This window comes from Camelus bactrianus, chromosome 6 (assembly GCF_048773025.1).
Source record: "Camelus bactrianus isolate YW-2024 breed Bactrian camel chromosome 6, ASM4877302v1, whole genome shotgun sequence".
Lineage (NCBI taxonomy): Eukaryota > Metazoa > Chordata > Mammalia > Artiodactyla > Camelidae > Camelus > Camelus bactrianus.
In genome coordinates this window covers 84,435,927-84,451,601 of record NC_133544.1, presented here as the reverse complement: position 1 = coordinate 84,451,601, position 15,675 = coordinate 84,435,927, and the positions used below count along the sequence as shown (strand labels likewise).

At 39.9% G+C, this 15,675-nt stretch overlaps 1 protein-coding gene across 3 annotated transcripts in view; it reads left to right on the top strand.

Annotated features, from left to right (window-relative positions):
* ZNF280D (zinc finger protein 280D) overlaps positions 1-15,675 on the top strand; it is a 141,228-nt gene that overhangs the window by 19,021 nt on the left and 106,532 nt on the right. Inside the window, exon 1 of one of the 3 annotated variants that reach the window (XM_074366171.1) lies at positions 15,481-15,637. The exons of 1 other annotated variant lie outside the window; for it this stretch is intronic. The gene's annotated coding sequence lies outside the window, so the exon portion shown is untranslated. Of the gene's footprint in view, positions 1-15,480; positions 15,638-15,675 lie in introns of those variants that run through there. One more of the 3 variants, XM_074366172.1, reaches the window with a different exon arrangement.

The window sequence follows — 15,675 nt, the reverse complement described above, 5'->3', positions numbered from 1 at the left end:
CTCATCCAAGAAGAAACATATATATGCATATCTATTAAAGAAATTGGATTTGTAATCTAAAAATTCCCACAAAAAAAAAAAAACCCCAGGCCCACGTAGTTTCCCTGGTGAATTCTACCAAATATTTAAGGAGGAAAATAATACCAATTCTACATAAACCCTTCCAAAAAACTCAAGAGGTGGAAATACTTCTCAACTTTGTGGGGCCAGCAGTACTCTGTTACCAAAACCAGACACAGATTTTAATAGAAAGGAAAACTTCTCCTACTTTTAAGGTTATATGCTCTCTTTCTATTCTCATTTATCCCACTTTTAAAGTTATATGCTCTCTTTCTATTCTCATTTATCCCACCAAAGAACTTACAAATATTGGGGAAAATATTAACTTTTCTTCCCTTAAAATCAATGTATAGCTGTCAAGCTAGTAAGGAAATTATGAGTCAAAATCTAAGAAAATAAGAGAATCTATTTCCTACTGATGCATCGAAGCTGCTTTTATTCTGAAGGAACTTGTCCATCTGGGCAGATTTTGGCTTTGGTTTTAGCAGTCTCGTGAATGGAGGAATCAGAAGTTGACACCCAGGGCCTGGTCAAGGTGGGGAACCTAACAGAAGACCCCTTCTGCTCTGAAGCAGAGGCACCCTTGGAGTAAAAGAAACCCTGAAATATCTCTACCCCCTCATACATCCAGTGGACTGAAGGGAATATTGCCTTGGCACCGAGAAGAACAGATGTGAATAGAACGGGGGAAGACTCCTCCCTGAGAGATTGTGGCTATGAGCTTACACTCCCCAAGAATTTTAGATCTGGATTTAGATGGTCTAGGGAACGTGGAGCTATGAACTTGGGTAATTTGGTCCTGAAATGGTAGAAGAGGATTTTTCCTCTCTGAAAGAAGGTACATTCATCCTAGACCTTGAAGGATCCTTTTTTATAATATTTGAGGGACAGTAAGTAGTGCACAATAAAGCACGCACATGTACACACAAACACATACGCACACACAGAAGGAACAGATCCCATGAGGAAAACTACAGAAATAAAGCATAGCAGGTATTGAAATTATCAGACAGAGATTATTTTTAAAATCTGGCTTATTTTAATTTAAAGAAATAAAAATCAAACTGAAAATATCTGAGTACTTTTGGGATCTGCGGGAATGGGGGCTGGAGCGGCCCTGCCATGATACCAGCCCCCAGCCTATCACTAGGACTGCCCCTCACCCAGGCGCACCTGCTGCTTGGTGGCAGGAGGGCCGGCGGAGCACCTTGGTCTGCATAGAAACCATCTCAGCCCGGTTTCCAGTCAAGATGGCGCAGTAGTAGGACCACGAGCTCACCGCTTCTAACAACTACAACAAGACCACGATAACTACTAAACACCCATTGGAAATAAAGACTGGAACCAAGCAAAAAAGATCCTCTTCAACTGGAAACATAAAGAGGGAACCACAGCAGGATGGTAGGAGGGGCGTGTTCATGATATAATCGGGCCCTGTGCCCCCCGAGTGGGCAACCCACAAGCTGAAGAATAATTAAGTCACAGGAGTGAGAGTTCTAAGCCCCACATCAGGCTTCTCAGCCTGGGATCCCGGCATTGGGAGGAGACCCCAGCACATCTTGCTTTGGAGGCCAACGGGGTTTAACTCCAGGAGCCCCACAGGAATGGGGGAAACAGAGACTTCTCTCTCTCGGGAAGTGCACACAGAATATTGTGCATGCTGGGGCCAAGGGCAGAGGCAGTGACTTCATAGGAACCTGGGCCAGACCTGTCTGCTGGATTTGGAAGTTCTCCCAGGGAGGTGCGGGGGGTGGCTGTGGCTTACCTTGGGGACAGAAATGCTGGTAGCAGACATTTGGGGAGTGTTCATCTACATAAGATTTCCTGGAGGCAGACATCTTGCTTGGTTCATTACCACCAATTCATGGCCCCACCCAAAAGCTGTAGGCTTAAGTGCTCAGGCCAAATAACATACTGGGTGGGGACACAGCCCCAACCATCAGCAGACTTCCTGAGCCCGCAGCCACCTCTAGGCATGCCCCTACCCACCAGAGGGCCGGGACCAAACTCTACGCAGCAGTGGGGAGGCACCGACTCCTCCTGCCATGGAATCTGCATATGTGTCTAGTCCAGGCTCATCCACCAAGGTCAGATACCAGAAGTAAGAAAACAACAATACCAAAGCCACAAACACAGGCCAGACTCTACACTGGGACCAGCTGGACTCTGGCCCTTGGGTTACAAGAGAGGAGTATACTGCTGGGATGCATAAGATGTTTCCCACAGAAGGCCACTTCTCCAAGGTTGGGAAACATAACTAATCTACCTAAAAATACAAATAGAAAGTAGACAATGTGAGGCAGAAGAGGGATCTCTCTCAGGCCAAGGCACAAGATAAAATCCCAGAAGAAGAAATAAGTGATGAGGAGACAGGCAATCTAGCCAAGAAAGAGTTTAGAGTAATGATGGTGAAGATGTTCAGAGAACTCAGGAGGAGTATAGATACACAGAGGGAAGTTTTTAGCAAAGAGTTAGAAAATATAAAGAATACCCAGAGTTGAAGAATACAATTATTGAAATGAACAACAGACTAGAAGGAACCAAGAATATACTAAATGAGGCAGAAGAATGGATCAGTGAGCTAGAAGACAGATTAGTGGAAATCACTACCACAGAAAAGAAAAAAAAAAAAAAGAAAATATCTGAATACTTTAAAAAGTGACTGATCAGATTTGAAAAAGAACCAACAGTACTGTACAGAAATGAATACAATATGTGACATTTCAGAATGAGTGAATAAGTATAACATCAAATTAGAAGATATTTTAAAATAAATTATGCAGAATGAAGCATAGATAGACAAAAAAGATAGGAAATATAGATGAAAAGTTAGGAAACGTAGAGACCAGGAAATTTAAGATTCATTTAATCAGAGTTCCAAAAGGAGAAGAAGAAAAGAATGGAACAGAGGCAATACTTGAAGAAATCGTGACCAAGGATGTTCCAGAACGAATGAAGAACCTCACTTCAAATGATTTGGCCATCTCACTATAGCTTTCATGTGTTTGCAGCATGGGCTTTTTCATTTAAAAAATACTGCTTCCTATTGCTCTGAAAATTAGAAGCTTCCCTATGTGTTGCTTATCAGATATGTCAGTTAAAATGACACTTTCATACTTAAGTTGCAACTCTAGCCATCTTAGGCCAATATTATATTCAAAAGACAGGCAAGTTTCAGGGGCTATTCCATAATAAGAAATTAACAGTACTTAACATCTTGATGCTCTATAGATATTTTAGTATAAAAATATTGTAATGGCAAAGTGCAGTGGTGGTATTTACCATTTTCCAGACCAAAATTATTACTGCAATGCTTGTGGTGTGGAACTCTAGAACATCAGTTATCCATTTGTCTGTAGCTTAGAAGGGACACAAATTCGTTTCAGAAGACAGTCTCATCCTCATTTGTAGTACTTTATTTCTTTGGTGCAACTCCAAGTACCAGGTAGAGTCACTTTCTATACAGACAGCTTTCTGTGTGTTTTAGTAGTCACCAGAAAATGTCCATGCTATCCCCTAGCTCTGCTGATTATTTTAACGTAAGGCTCTGTACTTAATTAGTGACAATGAATAGCTCTCAGTGGGTTAATCTTAAATTAGGAGTTGTTCACTATTTTTCAGAAACTCAGATTAAAGACATGCTTAGAAGGACTGCCTAAAGGATTTGTAATTCATCAATTTCTCCAGATGCACTGAAATCTACTTCCAGATTAAGACATATCATATTATAGAATCTTGCCTATGATGACTCAATAAAGAAATTAATTTCTGGTTTGAATTCGAGCATAATTTTGCTTTCCTAAGAAACTGGTTCACTTTTAAAAGGAGAAGTAAACAACAATATAATAATAATTGAGGACTTCAGTATACCGCTCTTCACGATGGATAGATCAGAAAGAGAATCAATAAGGAAATAGTGGATTTGAACAACACTGTAGACTAACTGGGCCCAAGAGACACATGAACAATGTTCCATCCAACAGCAGCAGAATATATTCTTCTTAAGAGCACACAGGTCGTTCTACAGGATATGTCATACGTCAGGCCACAGAACAAGACTTAGCAAATTTAAGAAGACTGAAATTACAGCAAATGTCTTTTCCAACCACAATGGTATGAAACTAGAAATCAACAATAGGAGGAAAGCTGGAACATTCACAACCACATAAAAATTAAACAACACACTCCTGAACAACCAACCAATGGATCACAGAAGAAATCAAAAGGGGAATAAAAAATGATGCAAATGATGATGGAAACACAACATATCAAAACTTATGGGATACAACAAAAGAAGTTCTAAGAGGAAAGACGCTTGCAGTGATAAATGCATGCATCAAGAAAAAAAAGACCTCTAATAAACATCCTAACTTTGTTTCTTTCTTTCCCATTTTTAAAAATTGAAGTATAGTTGTTTTACAATGTTGTTATTAGTTTCCAGTGTACAGCATAGTGATTCAGTTATTCACATTATATATACATATTCTTTTTCATTACAGGTTACTACAAGCCATTGAATATTGTGCCATGTGCTATATACAGTAGGACCTTGTTGTTTATAAACACCCCAACTTTAAAGCTCAAGAAACTAAAAAAGAACAAACTAAGCCCAAAGTTAGCAAGAGGAAGGAAATAATAAAGATTATCATTTTTGTGAACTCTTTGTCATTTATCTTTCATTATCATGCATAACTGTGACTGTCTATATCATTGAATATTTTGGATATGTGTTATATCTTTATTTGATGAGTAGATGCTGTTCATGTGTACTCAGTCAACAGATTTATGGGTTATCCTATGTAGTTCTACCTGATTATCACTTACAAATATTATCACTTACAATAATTAGAGAAATATATCTGTCTATTTATATCCAGCACCCTAACACTGCTTTAGGACTTCAACTTAGTCATGGAAACAGGACATATGCATAGTTTGAACTGGTTTTTTTTTGTTTTTTTTTTTTGACGTTGCCCCTTTGATATATTTGTTACAGACTCATCAAAATGGTCATGGTCATGACAAAATATAAACTCACTTTTGGTGTCTGCACCTCATTCCTTATACTCACTTCATCTCTGAACCTCATCCCATTCCTGATCTTTATTCCAACTGATGTCAGTAATTATACGAGAAAAATCATTTTGTATATTTTGTCAAAATAAAAAAAAGGATATGACTTTCTATTTTAGTCTATACCAAAATGCCCCCTAGTCAAAATGATTGCATCAAACTTTATGTATACAGGTAACTATTAATATAACAAAGGTCAAATCCATTTTAATGGATTTTTATTATATCTCAGCTATGGTTTAGGTATTTGGTGCATGTGAGTTATGGAGAGATACTACCAAATAAGCCCAAATTTGAAAATAAGAAAATTGATATTTGAAAATGAAACTAGTAGAATTCATCCTTAATGTAAGTAACCAACTACATATAGAAGTAGTAGGAGAGTTTGTGTATAAATTTATAACTAAGGAGTTTTGGAAAGAAATGAATTGAAGTGAAATTCATTGAACATTATTATGAGCTGGTCCTGTGTTCAGGAGCATCAAAACCCTAAGTAAGATAGAAAGAGAGTAGTCTCAGGAAAGAATGGTTGTATTGCCATGCAGTAATTCAATCCAGCTTAATAGAATCAATTTGACTATATTTTGACTGAAAAGGAAATCCTTTGATAAAGAAGTGTTGTTTTGCAAGGCAACATTCTGTAGTGGTAAAAGACCCCAAAATTGCAATTTTTTAGGATGCTTGCCATTCATTTATTTATCTGTTTATTCATTCATTAAACATTTGTTGATGCTTGGTATAGGTTTTGTGATAATCACTTAAAACGTAAAGACCAATAAGACACAGTTTTCACCCTCAGCAAGCTTACAGTTTAGTAGAAAGCAACAGAGCAACAGACAAGTAAACCAATAATTACACTGTAGGCTGACTATTACTATAACTATTAATAATTACACACTCCATTAGTCAGCTATAGATGGAATGCTGCATAAGAATGAACTGACTTAGAATGGAGGAAACATTTGCAAATTATATATCTGATAAGGGTTTACTATCCAAAATATAAAAAAGAACTCAAATAATTCAATAGCAAAAAATCAAGCAATCCAATTTAAAAATGAACAGAGGATCTGAATAGGCATTTTACCAAAGAAGACATACAGGAGGCAAACAAGTACATGAAAAGAAGCTCAGCATCACTAATCACTAGGGAAATGCAAATCAAACCTACAATGAGATACTACCTTATGCCTTCTAGAACGACTGTTACTGAAAAGATGAGAAATGACAAGTGTTGACCAGAGTGTGGAGAAGAGGGAAACTTTATGCACTGTTGATGGGAATGTACATGTTGCAGCCACTATGGAAAACAGTTGAAAGTTCCTCCAATAATTAAAAATAGAACTACTATATGAACTATATAACAATTCCACTTCTGGGTATTAATATTTGAAAGAAATGATATCACTATTTTGAAGAGATATCTGCACCCCCATGTTCATTGCAGCATTATTCACAATTACCAAAGTATGGAAACAACCTAAGTGTCCACTGATGGATGAATGGGTTAAAAAATACATATATATTCACACACATGGGAATATTATTCTGCCTTTAAAAAGGATGAAACTTGCCATATGCAACAATATAGATGGTCCTTGAGGGCATTATGCTGAGTGAACTAAGTCAGAGAAAGACAAATACTGTATGATTTCACTTATATATGGAATCTTAAACAAGCAAACAAACCCCAAACTAAAAACCAAGCTGATAGATACAGAGAACAGGTTGGTGGTTGCCAGAAGTGGCTGGTGGGGGTGGAGACAACGGGGGAGAGAAATGAGTGAAGGGAGTCAAAAGGTACAAGCTTCCAGTTATAAGATAAGTAAGCCACAGGGATGTAATGTACAGCATGGCCACTATAGTTATTAATGCTGTATTGCATATTTGAAAGTTGCTAAGATAGTAAATCTTGAAAGTTTTCACAGCAAGAAAAAATTTTTATAACTGTGTATGAGGACAGATATTAACTAGATTTATTGGGGTGATTATTTCACAATAAATACAAATATCAAAAAGTCATTACATTGTATACTTGAACTAATATATGGTTATATGTCAATTATACCTCAGTAAAAAAAGGAAAAAGAAAGAGTCCAGTGACTCAAAATAGCAAGCTTATTCTCTTGCTCACAGTTCTGTGGATGGCTAGGTAAGACTCTGGGCTCCAGGGTCTGAGCTCTACAATGAAGATTCAGTAGAGGGCATCTCCATGAGTCCCTTGTCTTTGGACCAGTGACTGCTTAAGGTATGTGGTCTGCTCCATGTGTCCACTCTGAGTCCCAGGCTGAATAACCACCAGCCACACTTCTCATCATTGCTTTTCTCTTCATTGGAGCACAGAAGGGCAAACTCAAACACTAAAGCCTGTTTCAAGCCTCTGTTTGAATTACAAATGCTGTCATCCCATTGGCCAAAGAAAAACATAAGATTAAGCCTAACACCAATGAAGCAGGAGGGTGTAGTTTGAGCATACAGGAGGAAGTATTTGCTAAACAGTAATCCAACTCACTCACACATATGAAGTGCAGTGGGAGAGAGCAGAAAGGATATTATATCAATCAGAGTTCTTGGTTGTAAACAATAGAAACAGACTCTGGCTTACTTAAACAGAAAAGGAATTTATTAAAGAGCTATTGGTTAGTATATAAAGTCTCTTGGAACGGTTAGTACATAAAGTCTCTTAAAAACCAGTCTCAGAGACCATGCATTCAGGAACAACTTTCAAAATCACACAGAACTAGGCTGGAGAGGAACTAGCACAGACACTCCAGCTCAAACCGTCCACACCACTGTTGCTACAATTTCTGGCACTGTTGTCTCTAGAACTGTTTTAGTTGCCTTCCCTACTGCTACACATTGCCAGAGTTCTGCCAAAAAAAAAAAAATAAATAAAAATCCATGCTTTTTCATCCCATTAGCTTCTAATTTGTAATCTAAGGGAGATATATCTGATTAGTAGATCCTAGATCATGTGCACATTCTCCAACTACAAGAGAAATGGAAAAGCAAGTAGCTGACATTTTCAGTTTCTGTGGAGGTGGAAGCCTCTGTCCCATAAGAATGGGGAATATCTCAAACATAGGGGACTCAGGTGCTAGGTAGCAAAAAAGGAATGAGAAGTTTTGATTACAAGCTGGCAGATAAGGGCAGAGACAGCAAGGAAGGTTTCCCAGAATAGGTAAGGTTCAAACTAAATCTTAAAGAATAAGTAGGAGTTAGAAAGTTGGAGGTTAGCATGAATAAGGAAAACATGGTATGTTTGAGAATCTGCAAGTGGTTCCACACGGCTCAGCTGCAATGTACAGGAACGGATGCGTATGAAATGGCGGTGAGATTAAGTGAGAGAAAATGGGGATAGATCATGAAAAACCTTGTACGTCATGTTAATAGTTCAGGTTGCTGTGTAGGAAATAGAAAAGACTTTAGGTCTTTCTGATAGAAAGGTATTTAATGCAGGAACAAGCAGTATTAGCAGAAGGGCTGGAGGAATCGAAGTCAGGGGGCTGCTGTGATTTCACAGCTGAGATCCAGGGTTCAGGAAGCTGCTGCTGCTGCTGCCACTGATGTTGCCTCAATTGCGTCTCATATGTGGGGCTGGTGAATAGACACGAGAACTTAGCTACTGCAATTGCTGCTAACAGTCATCTCTTCATAACCTTGCTCACCACTAGAAGCTCCAGTAAGAAAAGATGGCTTCTACCTCATAGTTTTCCAAATTTGGTGCAGATGCATCAAGTTGGGAGAACCTACTACACCTAGAACTCTAGTGGCAAGGCATGTGAGGAATACAGTTTTTATCTTTCCATCATCTCCATTAGAAGGAAAGTGGAATAGTGATTCAGGTAGCCAATCCATATTATCTAGCACACCATGTGAAGGAACATGGATTTTATCTTAAGGACTATAAAAAATTGATGTATTTTTAAAGCATGAATGTTACATACTTAGATTTGCTTTTTAGAGAAAGGTTTTTATGACACAGGAAGGAATTAATCTGGGAGTATACAATAGATTTTTCTCACTCAAGTGAGAAAGAATAGAGGAACTAGAAATCAAGAATAGGGAAAGGGTTGGAAAGTAAAGAAGGTAGAATCTTCAAAACTTGGTACAGGGTTGATTGGTTATGGTGGACACTAGAGAAGGAGAAGCTGAGGGTTACTCCTAGGTTGTAGGGTTGGACAACTGGAAGGATGGTGATATGGTTCAACAAAATGGAAAGATAAGGAAAAAGAGAGGGAGCATAATGAATTAAGTTTTAGGAATGTTGATTTTTTTGGTTCCTGTCGGACATCCAAAATGTTGAGTGTGTGGTAAGACATATGACTCTGCTGCTTTGAAGATATAAATTCAGGAATCATGAGTATAGAAATAAAAGTCAATGTCCTAGGAAAATTCAGTAACAATGTAACTGTGTAACTAACATTATCTAATCAAACTAATAACCCCCAAATCTCTGAGACTTAAAATATTAAGGTTTATTTCCTACTTAACCTCATGGTCTAGTGTAGACTGATGTGTTTGGTGGAGGAGGTGTTTCTGTTCCATCAGTCATTCAGAAATTCCAGGTTACTTGTACCCAGTACCTCCACATTTTAGGGATTCAAAATACTCCGGTGGGTCCTCTGTACCAACTGATGAACAGAAAGATCTTGAAAGAATCTTAAGTGGTTTTAGAGGCTGGACTAGAAGTGATGTTGGAATACAGCCTTTTAAACTATCTGTAGCAAAGGACCATTTTTTAAAAAAAACTTTTCAATTGTTGCAGACTGTTACTTTTATAAAAGACAGTAAACATGTGAGAATGTGAACAATGGCTCATTAAGAGCATTGCATGGGAATAGAAACAGCAGAACAAGGGAGAAGAGGAAGCCAAGTGTGCCACTCAGGATCCCGTTAGGAGACAGAAGCATACTCGTTATTTTAACAAAGAGAATTTAAAATAAAGAACTGTTTAAGGCAAAAAAGGAACATTAAATATTATGGATGTAGCAACTACAGGATGTGGCGACCACCTCTAGGGCTGAGGGAACAAAGAGAAGATGAATGACTAACACTGTCTCAGTCAGTTGAAGCTTCTATCACACAGATACCACAGACGGGGTGATTTAAACAACATACATTTATTTCTCACAGTTCTGGAGGCCGGGAAGTCAAAGATCAAGGTGTGGCAGATCTGGTATCTGATGAGGACCTGCTTCCTGGCTTGTAGACAGCTGTCTTCTTGTTGTATTGAGAGAGAGAGACAGAGAGACAGAGAGACAGAGGGAAAGTAGAAAAGTGGAAGGGGAGGAGGAGGAGGACAGGAGAGGAGAGAGGCACTCCCCAAAGGCCCTATCTCCAAATACTGTCACACTGGAGATTAGGGTTTCAACATATAAATTTTGGGGAGACACATATATGCAGTTCATAACAAACACTTAGAAGCTTGGAGGAATGGCTCCATGGAGCTGAAATTCAGACCTCTGAGAAAGGGGCACTGCTTAGCTGGTGCTGGAGTCTAATCTTGGAGGAGAGATGCCATAGAGCTGGGAACCAGGAGAGGGTGATAGTGACTGGTGTTGGAGGGGGTGATGATGGCTGGTGTTGCTATCTGCCTGGGGGTACGAGGAGACTAGTTCTACAAGTGTTGGGAAAACTATAAACTGGATACAGCCTTTGCTACTGGAATGAATTTTTGCTGCTAGGACTCATGAAAAGTTGTGGATACCTCATGACAGGAAAATAAAGCAAACAGAAATAAACAGGAAGGGGCAAGGCCCTTCTTCCTCTTCCAGCCCTGCAGTCTCCTTCAGTGTCCTCTGTTGGCAGAACATAACAGGGAGCAGTTGGCAAAGCACAAAATTGGTTTGCAGATGCCCAGCCCCCAGCATCACAAAGCTGAATTAAGAAGGGTGGCTTTGGATCTAGGGTAATAGCTTAACATGCACATAAGCAAGGATACAATTTTAGATAAAAAGCTACAGAGGTAGCTTCAGCCTGATCCTATGGGAGAATTCTGGAGTGTAAATCATGCCTCAGAGCAGTTCCCACCCAAGACAGGGGAATTAAGGCTTTCACACTCCTGCATTTTTATCAGCCCTTGGTTAAGATCTGGCCCCGAGGGACATTTACCAGGGTAATTTCCCAGGTACTTCCAGTCTCTGCAAAGGCAGGCAAAGTAGCTCCAGTGGCCCAAGCACAGTCCTCTGAAAAAGAGCTGCAGATCTTGGCTGCTGGATGTAAAAGTGCAATGAAACTTGGGGCAAAGTGAGCACCCCCCAAAAGATGGATAGATATCCAAGAGTAATTGCAGAAGCACCAACAATATTCCCTCTAGAGACATAGTTCTAAAAGCTCCATTATTTTTCTGCTTTCTTGAGCAAATCTCTCTTTCTCTCAATTTAAATGCTGTTGCTTAGAAGAGATGCTGGTTAAAGGGTACAAGTTTTCAATTATAAGATGAGTAAGTTCTGGAGATCTAATGTTCAGCATAATACTGTATTCTATATTTGAAATTTTCTAAGAGAGTAGATTTTAAGCTTTCTCACCCTCTCTGCCCCTCACCCCATCCCCTACACATGAAGTAACTATGTGAGGTCATGGATGTGTTAATTAACCTGATTGCGGTAATCATTTCACAATGGATATGTATATCAAATCATCACATTGTACATTTTCAGTATATATAATTTTGTCAATTATATCTCCATGAAGCTGGAGATAAAAAATAATGGCTGCTACTTTGAGGCTATCTGAAACAAGAGGTGCTATCTGAAAGTAAACATGTGTAATCTGATCTTTTCCTAAGGGCTGAGTCATTTTGTTCAAATCCTACTGTGGTGTCCTTGCTCAAAGCTTTTAAAATCATATCTCTTTCTCTCTGGAATGTGGAAGTATTGTGTTTTCAAACCCTCCAAGGCCCCCCAATGCTGGACTCTCTCTATTCCCTTTCATTTCTGTTTGTAAACTGGTTAATTCTCTTCTACACTAATCTCTTTCTGGTAATACCCTACTAATCACTTCAAAAATCACCAACATCCACTGTTAATATTGCTTTCTGAACTCTTCCCTTGGAGCTACAAATTATGTGTTTGTTCTCATCTGCTTTCTAAAGTATTGTAGGCAGCAGTTTAGCCACTGCCTGATACAAATCTAGAGCTGTTTAGCCTACTACATGTTTCATTAATTCCTACATGACTCTCTAAATTCATGCCACGTATTTTAGATTTTTTGTCATAATAGGCTACCATTTCTATTATTAATCAGGGTAGGTAATTGTTACTGTTATAACAAACAACCCTCAAATCCTAACCCAATAAGCTTATGTTTTTCTCTAATCTGTACAATGAGGATCAGTGAATGAATGTTTCCTGTGCAATTATTAAAAGACCCAGGATCCTTCCACCTACTGTTGCTGCCATTCCTTAGCTCCTCAGAGTTTTCTGTATCTGGCTGACCAATGTTGAAAAACAAAAAGGAGCTATAAATTACTGGAGGTTTCAAGGGTCAGGCTTGATTAGGCAATCAATGCTTCTGTCTATATTCCACTGGCCAAAAACAGTCACATGGCATGATGTAGAAGTAAGGGAGCCAGGAAATGTGGATTTCCTGGGTACACAAGAGGAAAACAATATGGTGAATATTTATCATTGTCTCTGCAGTTAGGATGCTTTCAGTTGCAGATAACAGAAAACCAAACTCAAATTGGCTTTGTCAGGGAAGAAAAACTTTTTTTCCACCCTCTTAGATTTAGTTTTGGGGGGCCTGCAAATTAAACTGACAAAAGACAGGTTAGCAAGGGAAAAGACAGATTTTACTCACAAATTATGTAGGAGAGTTCACAAAAAAAAAATGTCACTCAAAGTGGTGGTAAGAATTTGGGGCATATATACTATTTTAATAGATGAAGGGGAGGGGGAGAAAGGCACTCATGTGAAAACAAATGACTTCTTAGAAGCAGGGCAGAGGAGAGAGGGCATTTATGGGAAAACAAATGACTTTTAGGAAAGATAAATGGGCCAAGAGAAGAGGGGAGATGTGATAGTTTTGCGAAGATGTCTGTTTAGGTGTGGTAACAATTCTCATAGTCTGTAGTGATAAGACAATCTTCCCTGGTTGCTCCCTGGGAGGAGATTTATGACAATTGAGTTCTTTTGGGAGGCTCTGCTTTGAGGCAAATAAAGGACTTCAGGAACTCAAATGCCTTTGGCTAAAAATAATTTTTAAGCTACAGTGGCTTATTCTAGACTCCTTCAACTTAAACAGAAAAGGGAGTTTACTAGCTCATATAACAGAAAAGTCTAGCAGTAGCATGGGGTTCAGGTTGGGTTTGATTTGGAGGTTTATGATGCTCTCAGGGTTTTACTTCCTTTTCTTATGATTGATTCATCCAGCCCTTCTTCATCCATGTTAGTTTTATTCTCAGTTGGCTCTCAGTAGCACACACACGAAAAAGGTGGTAACTCTTCCAGTATTCACACTGTAATACCATATCATCCAGAGAAAGAAAGAACCTCTCTTCTGCCCAAACAAAAATCCTGGTCTTCACTCTGATTGGTTTCTGAAACATAAACTGGTTCAAAGGGAGATGAGGGTAATTCTGATAGTTTTATGCTGGTTGGATTATTCTTGGAGTTTGAGAGGGAGGTGGTGGTTCAGCCAAATGTTGGTGAACACAATAGACTTGTGGAATAGAATCTGGAAAATCACCTACATCCATTTCAGTTAGGGAAGGGTGGCACATGATCTCACTTAAGGAGAATGAGTACTGTGATGATTCTTAGTCTGTACAGATTACAAAGGGGCAGAAAATACAACGTCAGGAAGAGAAGCACTTAAAAAATGATGGGAAGGTGTGGACAGTATGTCAAAAGAATCAAGGCAGTTGTGTTTTAGAAGCCAAAGGAGGAGTTTTGAGGATGGAGTAGTCAAATAAATTATCCAATTTATTTTCTCTGTGTTGATTTCATACTCACCAGACATCCTTCAAAATTTGGCCTCTTGTGTAAATGTTCCTTTTGAGTGAAAATGTGTACAGAATTTTCTGGTCTTCGTGGCAGTTATGTTTTTCATGGTGTGGGGTGGGGGGAGAGAATAAATTGGTTTTTTGGTTTATATATCAGTTTCTAGTAAGTTTGGTTGGTATGAATCATCCCAATGGATTTAAATTAGCTCTGGGGGCTAACAACTCTGTCTCTGCAAACTGAGGACCAGACTGTAGAATATAGAGTGAAATCTTAAGTTCACTTTCATATTGTAACGTGCTTTGCTAGCCATTAGGAACTATATTTGAAATACAGTTGACTTTAGAATGCTCCAAGATTTTTGAACTTCTAGCTTTCCATGTTTGTTATTTTGATTATTCTTTGTCTTTTCCTATAAAGCTTATTTTCAGCGCCAACAAAAAAGGGAAAGCTGGCTACTTTCCCTGGCCCAGCTGGGAGAAGAGAAGGTCATGGTCATCTGTAGACATTCCAGGTTTCTAGAGCTAATTCAAGTGGCCTTTGGGGAAGATTGATCTGGGAGTGGTAATTAATAAGGAAACAACTGTAATGATAAACCCTGGAAAAGCTGGGGGCAGTCTGGTTGAGAAAAAAGAAACTAATTAAAATAGGCAGGAATAATTAGTACGATCTAGCGATTGAACGGTAAGTGCAGTGATTGGTGTGTACTAAGGGCTTAACAAGGCAAGATTTCAAATCCAGGTCACTCGAGAGCTAGACCACTTCGACCTCATGAGGACAACTGGTAGAGGAAACTTTCCTCACAGATCAGAATACAGTGTTTAGCAAGTATTTATGCAGGCAGTATCTTAGCGAGTGTTCTAGTAAGTGCACTTATATTTTCGTTTTTTTTTTTAAAGTTATTACAGGCATCCATATGGCAGTTAAAAATTAAAGGAGACATAAGCAAAATCGCATGTTTGAAACAAATTTGGCAAAATCAGCCAATTATAAAAAGAAACGTCTCCACTTATTTTTCTCATCCGGTGTATGTCTTTGCCGCTCAGGTACAGCATTTCTTTTTCATGGCTCCTCTCTTCCTAGACCTTACGTTCCAAGCCTGTGGAGAACTAGTTGTTAAAGACAGGGAGGCCCCGGAACTCGCGTTTCCACGCCTTCAGATTCGTTGCGGCCCCGATTTCGGGGTTGCTGGCGGGCGAGCAGACGGCCCTCACAGCGGCGCCGGGTCCGGCCAGGACCCTGGCCCTCGGCCGCGTGCGGCGCGTGGCGGGGCGCCGGGGCCTTCGAGGGCCCGCGACGCGGCGCACATGCCCGCGCCCGCCTCCCGCGTTGGCGAGAAGACAGGGAGTCCGGACACGCGGAGGCTGACCCGGAGCCTACCCATGAGGCAGCGCGCCGGCTCCAAGAGACCCCCCCCCCCCCCGCCCACGGCTCAGCTGCCTGCTCCGCAATGGGAGCCGCTGCCGTCGCCGCCGTGTAGTTTTTCGTGCTCCTCCTTTTCCTCCTCCTCTTTCTCCTCCTCCTCAGGGCCCCAGTCAGGCCGATCCGCTCCGCTCACGGTAAGCGCCCCCCGCCCCCGCCCGCCCCCGCCCGCCCC